Genomic DNA, 8,292 nt, shown 5'->3' on the forward strand with positions numbered 1-8,292 from the left:
TCAGTTGTTTTATGAAAGTAGGTGATTAAAGCAATTTTCTGATCACTTAGATGAAGCCATTGATGTAAGAGGACATTTTAGTGTCCAAAGTAACATGTTGATTAGCACCGTGCTACTTTTCCACAAACCATGCAATACAAGGTCAGTTATCATGGCCTTAGCATGTAGTTCCCACTCAAGCATATTTGGGAGGGAACAACTTGCTTCCTCTGTATTTATCATAGCTTGACAGAATTCTCTCATCACATCTAGAAGAGCAAATTGACAATGATTATAAAAAGAGAATGCCACCTTGGCTATTATGAAGTCACAAGATCTATTCAGTAGCCTTATTGTAAACCTTCTGGTATAGTTTACTAATTCTCTATGTTCACCATGTTCATAAGGCAGTACCTTTGTACTAATATCACTAATTAGGATAATCAAAATTCCTTTGATCTCCATCCAATAATGACAAAATAATTTTATTCCCTAAATTACCCATTTATCCTATAAAAATTTGTTTCTTGAAAACTTCAAACATCTTATTAATTTAAGTGAAATAGTACATTATTTTTTAGGAAATGGAATTCATTTTCCACAGTGAGTAAAATATAGCTTAAAAAGGCATTATTAAGAAATACTTGATCCAGCTTTATGTTTGGAGTATCCCGTTTCAGTGTTTCATTTAACTGTAGCCTGGAAAGCTATTTAATTCTTAATAATTATAGACTAGCTTTCCCCTTTTTTATCTGTTAAAGGTCTTATTGATATATTATTCTTGTCTGTTGGTCAGGTAGCATCTTTTCAGCCTGAGAGTTCACTTATATTTACATAAGGGGAACATTTTTATTCTGAAATACTTATACATGAATATTCAATGACATTAATAAGAGAGGATGAATATGGCTCAAAAGACTGAAGACTGCCAAGAGCAGGCACTTTAATTATATGCTTAGGTTTATGTCCATGTGTTGGGTTGGAAAGTCTAAGAAGAAGATTGGATGACAGGGCCAGGTGAGAATCTTGTCTTAGCAGACAAATGCAGCCCTGAGTTTTCTTGTGTGGCTTTCCTTATGCATCTACTTTTGTCATGTCTCACCTGGGTAGTATGTTGACTTTTATTGTTTTTGTTATTATGGCCAAGTTATATGCCTGCAGAATAGGATAAAGGCCTGGCGGTCATGATGTGATAATTTTTGTTTTTAGGGATATATCCTGAGACAATGGCTATGACTAAGGTCATGAGGTTGGTCATGTATATCAGTGGTCTCGAAACCACTGGATATGTGCTCAGTGGATAAGATTTTGATTAATTGAAATCTCCTCAGGCTCTCCCAACTTGCCTGGGCAGTGGCTACAGATACAACAGCAACAGCATGTACCACTGGAAGTTCTCCGCTCCCAGGCCTGGGTCTCTGGGCTTTTTGTCTTGAAAGAGAAGCAGCAGAAACCAGGGAAAAGTGAAGAGCTTCCACAGAGATGACTCTGCTAAGCCCATCCACCTGACAGGCTTTCTGGGCTATAAGGCAGGCATGACCCTCATTGTCGGAGAGGTGGACAGGCCCAGCTCAAAGGTCAACAAGAAGGAAGTGGTCGAGGCTGTCACCATTATGGAGACACCCACCAAGGTCGTTGTAGGCCTTGTGGGCTATGTGTAAACCCCATAAGGCCTGCAGAGCTTCAAAACCCCTTTTGCTGAGCACATCGGTGTTGAGAATAAGGGATGGTTCTATAAGAACTGGCAGTAAGAAGGTCTTCACCAAGTACTGCAAGAAGTGGCAAGATGATGATGGCAAAAAGCAGCTGGAGAAAGACTTCAACAGTATGAAGAAATACTGCCAGGTGATTGGCATCATTGGCCATACCCAGATGAGCCTGTTCCCACTGAGGCAGAAAAAGTCTTACCTGACAGAGATCCAGGTGAATGGCAGCACCTGAAGATCCAGGTGGCTGAGAAACTGGACTGGGCCTGTGAGAAGTTGGAGCAGCAGGTGCCCATGTCCACCATGTTTGGGCAGAATGAGATGATTGACGTCTTTGAAGTAACAAAGGGCAAGGGTTACAAAGGTGTCACTAGTTGCTGGCACACAAAGAAAGTGCCCCAAAAACCCACTAAGGCCTGCATAATGTGGTGTGTGTTGGAGCTTGGCAGCCTGCCCATGTAGCCTTCTCTGTGGCTCAAGCTTGGTCAGAAGGGCTACCACCATCACACCAAGATCAACAAAAAGATCTACAAGATTGGCCAGGGCTACCAGATCAAGGATAGCAAGCTGATAAAAAACAATGCATCCGCTGATTATGATCTGTCTGACAGGAGCATCAACCCTCTGGGAGGCTTTGTCCACTGTGGTGAAGTGACCAATGACTTTATCATGCTAAAAGGTCATATCATCAGGACCAAGAAGTGTGTCCTCACCCTGCGAAAGTCTCTGCTGATACAGACCAAAGACCAAGCCCTGGAGAACACCAACCTGACGTTTATCAACGCCACCTCCAAATTTGGCCACAGTCAGTTCCAGACTGTGGAAGAAAAGAAAGCTTTCATGGGACCACTCAAAAAAGACCACGACATGAAAGAAGAAGCTACCTAATGTTTCTAAACCAACTTGGAGCTGGTGGATTATCAATAAATTTCTCAGAGCTTAAAAAAAGTCTCCTCAGGCCCAGATTCTACTCTTGTTAGGATTGGCCTGACAGGAGGGCATAATTGGCAGGTACACTTGGGAATAATAGGGCACTTGGACCTCCTGTTAAGATGGCCGCTTCCTTAGGGACTCCTTTTAGTCAGTCAATCAAGAAGCTCTTATTAAGCATGTGTCAAGTGCTGGGATTACAAATAAAGTCAAAAAACAATCTCTTTTCTCAAGGAGTTCAGGGATGGGGAGACAACATACAACCATATAGCAACTAGTTATATACAAGATAAATTGGAGATAATATCAATGGATTTGACAAATTTCCTTCTAGTGATGATCAGGGACTCAACAGGTCAAGTTTCCTTAAAGTGAGAGTCACATTTAATCATTTTGATCCCCATGTTGAGAGCATGGTTCAAGGCAAATAGGATGAAACAGTTCTCAAATTACCTGTGTAATTCATAATATGAAAATAAGGCAAGAAGGAATACAAATTCTATTGAATGGGAGGGGTAATTAACTCATAAGTTCTTAGGGAATTATTCTCAGGACCGTAGACTTAGATCTGGACTAGACTTTAGAAGTCATCAAGTCTAATCCATACACCTTTTCAAATAGGGAAACTGCAGAACATAGAAGTTAAGTGACTTGCCCACAGTCACATAGCTGGTAATTATTTGAGGCAGAATCTGAACCCAGATCTTCCTCACTTTAAATCTAGCACTCTATCCACAGCTCCAAACTGCTTCATGAATTACTATAATGGCTTCTACTGAAAAACCAGTACATGTAAGATACATTTGAACATTAAATTTCAGTGCCCTGGGGCAAAACACTAATCACACTTCCCCAGTTATAGCTCTGCTTGTAATTTCTAGTTTGCTTACAGTATTAACACAGTTTTGCTGTCCTCTCTCTATTAGAGAAACAAGTGTTTAGCCACTATGGCCTACCTTGACTCAGGTTAAGAAGGGAGATTCTCGAAGCCCACCTGGCAGGGTAGGTGGTGGTCAAGCACCTGGTCAAGATGTTTGACAGAGGGCCCTTATGAAACCTTCCATGAACAATAGATCAAGAGATTATGTTAAATTGCTAATGAGATGGGACAAAAGAGAAAGTTGTGGCTACCTTCACCTCGGGAAACTCCTTTTGTTGAGGCATTACTGGGATTATCTGCAAATGTTCTTATTATAGTCTAGTCCAAAATCACATCATCTAGGGCGGCCCATGACCTTGAAGGAGTGACAAAATCTATCAACTGGAAGTGCTGGGGGAAAAAAATCTGTATTTTAGGTTGTGGGAACAATCTAGTCAGAAACAGTTTTTTTTTTTTTAAAGCAATTTATTTATTTAACAAATTTGGTTTTCAGCATTGATTTTCACAACAGTTTGAATTACAAATTTTCTCCCCATTTCTGCCCTCCCCCCCCACTCCAAGATGGCGTATATTCTGGTTGCCCTGTTCCCCAGTCAGCCCTCCCCTCTATCACCCCCCTCCCCTCTCATCCCCTTTTCCCTTCCTTTCTTGTAGGGCAAGATAAATTTCTACGCCCCATTGCCTGTGTATCTTATTTTTTAGTTGCATACAAAAACTTTTTTTTTTGTTTTTGAACATCTGATTTTAAAACTTTGAGTTCCAAATTCCCTTCCCTCTTCCCTTCCCACCCACCCTCCCTAAGAAGTTGAGCAATTCAACCTAGGCCACACATGTATTATTATGTATAACCCTTCCACAATATTCATGTTGTGAAAGGCTAACTACATTTTGCTCCTTCCCAACCCATCCCGCTTTATTGAATTTTCTTCCTTGACCCTGTCCCCTTTCCAAAGTGTTTGTTTTGATTACCTCCACCCCCATCTGCCCTCCACTCCATCATCCCCCTGTCTTTTATTTTTTTTTTTTATCTTCCTCCCTCTTCTTTCCTGTGGGGTAAGATACCCAACTGAGTATGTATGGTATTCCCCCTCAGGCCAAATCTGATGAGAGCAAGGTTCACTCATTCCCCCCTCACCTGCCCACTCCCCTCCTCTCCTAGAACTGCTTCCTCTTGCCACCTTTATGGAAGATAATCCACCCCATTCCATCTCTCCCTATCTCCCTCTCTCAGTAAGTTACTCTCTCATCCCTTAATTTCATTTTATTTCTTTTAGCTATCTTCCCTTCATCCTCAACTCACCCTGTGTCTGCTCTCTTTCTTTTACATATATATATATATACACATACATACACATACATACATATACACATAGATACATGCATACATACACATTCACTTATATATATATACATAAACATATATATATGCATATATATATGCATATTCCCTTCAACTACCCTAATACTGAGGTCTCATGAATCATACTCATCATCTTTCCATGTAGGAATGTAAACAAAACAGTTCAACTTTAGTAAGTCCCTTGCAATTTCCATTTCTTGATTACCTTTTCATGCTTCTCTTGATTCTTGTGTTTGAAAGTCAAATTTTCTATTCAGTTCTGGTCTTTTCACTGAGAAAGCTTGAAAGTCCTCCATTTTATTGAAAGTCCATATTTTGCCTTGGAACATGATACTCAGTTTTGCTGGGTAGGTGATTCTAGGTTTTAATCCTAGTTCCATTGACCTCCGGGATATCGCATTCCAAGCCCTTCGATCTCTTAATGTAGAAGCTGCCAGGTCTTGGGTTATTCTGATTGGGTTTCCACAATATTCAAATTGTTTCTTTCTGGCTGCTTGCAGTATTTTCTCCTTGATCTGGGAGCTCTGGAATTTGGCAACAATATTCCTAGGAGATTTCTTTTTGGGATCTATTTGCGGAGGCGATCGATGGATTCTTTCAATTTCTATTTTGCCCTGTGGCTCTAGAATATCAGGGCAGTTCTCCTTGATAATTTCCTGAAAGATGGTATCTAGGCTCTTTTTTTGATCATGGCTTTCAGGTAGTCCAATAATTTTTAAATTATCTCTCCTGGATCTATTTTCCAGGTCAGTGGTTTTTCCAAGGAGATATTTCACATTGTCTTCCATTTTTTTATTCCTCTGGTTCTGTTTTATAATATCCTGATTTCTCATAAAGTCACTAGCTTCCACTTGCTCCAATCTAATTTTTAAAGTAGTATTTTCTTCAGTGGTCTTTTGGACCTCCTTTTCCATTTGGCTAATTCTGCCTTTCAAGGAATTCTTCTCCTCATTGGCTTTTTGGAGCTCTTTTGCCATTTGAGTTAGTCTATTTTGTAAGGTGTTGTTTTCTTCAGTGTATTTTTCAGTATTTTTTTGGGTCTCCTTTAGCAAGTCATTGACTTGTTTTTCATGGTTTTCTCGCATCCTTCTTATTTCTCTTCCCAATTTTTCCTCTACTTCTCTAACTTGCTTTTCCAAATCCTTTTTGAGTTCTTCTATGGTCTGGGGCCAGTTCACGTTTTTCTTGGAGGCTTTGGTTGTAGGCTCTATGACTTTGCTGTCTTCTTTAGGCTGTATGTTTTGGTCTTCTTTGTCACCAAAGAAAGAATCCAAAGTCTGAGACTGAATCTGGGCACGTTTTCGCGTCCTGGCCATATTCCCAACCAACTAACTTGACCCTTGAGTTTTTCAGTGGGGTATGACTGCTTGTAGATTACAGAGTTCTATGTTCTACGTTTGGGGGGGAGGTGCCAGCTCTGTCAGAGCCGCACTCCTCCTTCCCCAAGGACCCCCAGTCCAGACTGGGCTCAGATCTTCGGCAGGCTGTGCACCCCTGCTGTGATCCGCCACTTAATTCCCCCCACCAGGTGGGCCTGGAGCCGGAAGTAACAACAGCTGTAGCTGCCCCACCTCCGCTGCCCCCGGGGCTGGAAGCCGAACCGCGAACTCCTTCCACTCCCGCAGCTTTTCCCACTAACCTTCTCCGCAGTCTTTGGTGTTTGTGGGTCGAGGGGTCTGGTAACTGCCGCAGCTCACTGAATCAGGGCGCTAGGGCCCCCTCCGCCCGGCTTCTGGTCTGGATGGTCCACGCCGCTCAGGCTGGGCTCTGCTCCACTCCGTTCCCAGCTCCCAGCTCCCAGCTCCCAGCTCCGTGTGGAATAGAGCTCACCCAGAGACCATCCGGGCTGTCCTGGGCTGGAGCCCTGCTTCCCTCTGCTGTTCTGTGGGTTCTGCCGTTCTAGAATTGGTTCAGAGCCATTTTTATAGGTTTTTGGAGGGACTCGGGTACGGAGCTCACTCTAGTCCGTGCTTACCAGCCGCCATCTTGGCTCCGCCCCCCTCTCAGAAACAGTTTTCATTAATTATAAATTATTGCAGATAAACATTTTTGCTTAGAGACAGAGAACCAAAGATGGACAGATCTACACAAACCTCTCTCCAATTCATACCATTTAGAATAGACAATAGAGAAAATGTCAAAATATAAAACATAGTTATAGAGCTCAGAATAAAAGTTGAGTTAACAGTTAGTTTTCATTAAACAGAACTAGAATCATTCAGCTTTTAACATACCCTTGGAGAATCATTTTCTTAATAGCATTCTATCCCTCTGACCACTCCCTTCAAGGATTGCCTTAAGGCTTAAAGATTCACCTTAGCTTCCATTAATTGAAGCAATCAAAGAGACTTTTTTTTTTCTTCTCTTAAGGGGATTATTAATCTAATCTTTTCTGGGAATGGAGAAAGAAGCTGTTACTCTCACTTGGATCGGGCCCCTAGCCTTGGTCTGTTCACCAGGCTAATTACATCAAGGGAGGATTCCTTCCCGGGTTGATCAGCAGAGGAGAGCAGGACACTTAGAAATGATAGCTAAAGCAATACTTATAAGATATCTGTTTTAGATTAGTCCAAAGGATTCAGATTCGAATAATTTTAAAATGATTTCTTAATATTTCTAAAAGAGGGAGAAGGTTGCAGGTGGTGGGGTATCTATCTGCTTTTACATTGGCCTACTTTTGCTCTGATTGATAGGTAGTGAGAAAGATTGAAAGAACATTCATTAAGTATTGGCTCTCTGCCAAACACTGTGCTAAACTCTAGGAATGAAAATATAAGCAGAAGCCCCAAACTCCTAACCCTGAGGCAAGACAGCACATAAAATGGAGCTAGGAAAGGGGTAGGGGAGAGAAGGATAGCTACACAGGGTAAAAGATGTTAGGGAAGAGGTAGAAAAGCCCAAAGAGTCAGAAGGGATCTGGGAGAGAAGTGAACATGAATGACACAATGACATGTACACTTCATGAAATGGTAGTGCTGGGCAGGAACTTACCAATTATAGAAGAGAATTGTAGGAGTTATCTTTGAGGAATCCAGTGGGGAACAGTTCCAACAATTCCTGCTGTAGGAGGCTGACCACTACCTTCAAATTCCCTTTAAATTTATCTGAGATCAATGGGGTATTAGTTTAAAATGTCCATGTGGGGCCAGTGCCAGCATTATCCACGAGGGTATTATGGAATTGGAGGTAGAAATTCTGCATTTCTTCAGTTAGCAAGAGAATTTGTTCCATAAGCACTGCATTCTTTTTTGCTGTACCAGAATCATGAGTCATTTTGGGGTCCCCATTATCATATCATTATACAGTGGTTAAGATTCAGCAGGGCAAGTCTGCTTGAGCTGTTGATCATAACTTAGGCAGGAGACATAGGGCTGATTATAGTAGTAACTTGTTGATTATATGATCTTTGTGGTTACTTATTTATTTTAGTCATGTCT

At 41.5% G+C, this 8,292-nt stretch overlaps 1 pseudogene; it reads left to right on the forward strand.

Moving 5' to 3' along the window:
• The first annotated feature begins 1,358 nt into the window (after window positions 1-1,358).
• Window positions 1,359-2,573, forward strand: LOC118851816 (annotated as a pseudogene).
• The last annotated feature ends 5,719 nt before the right edge of the window (window positions 2,574-8,292 follow it).

Source organism: Trichosurus vulpecula, chromosome 5 (genome assembly GCF_011100635.1).
Source record: "Trichosurus vulpecula isolate mTriVul1 chromosome 5, mTriVul1.pri, whole genome shotgun sequence".
NCBI classification, from domain to species: Eukaryota; Metazoa; Chordata; class Mammalia; order Diprotodontia; family Phalangeridae; genus Trichosurus; species Trichosurus vulpecula.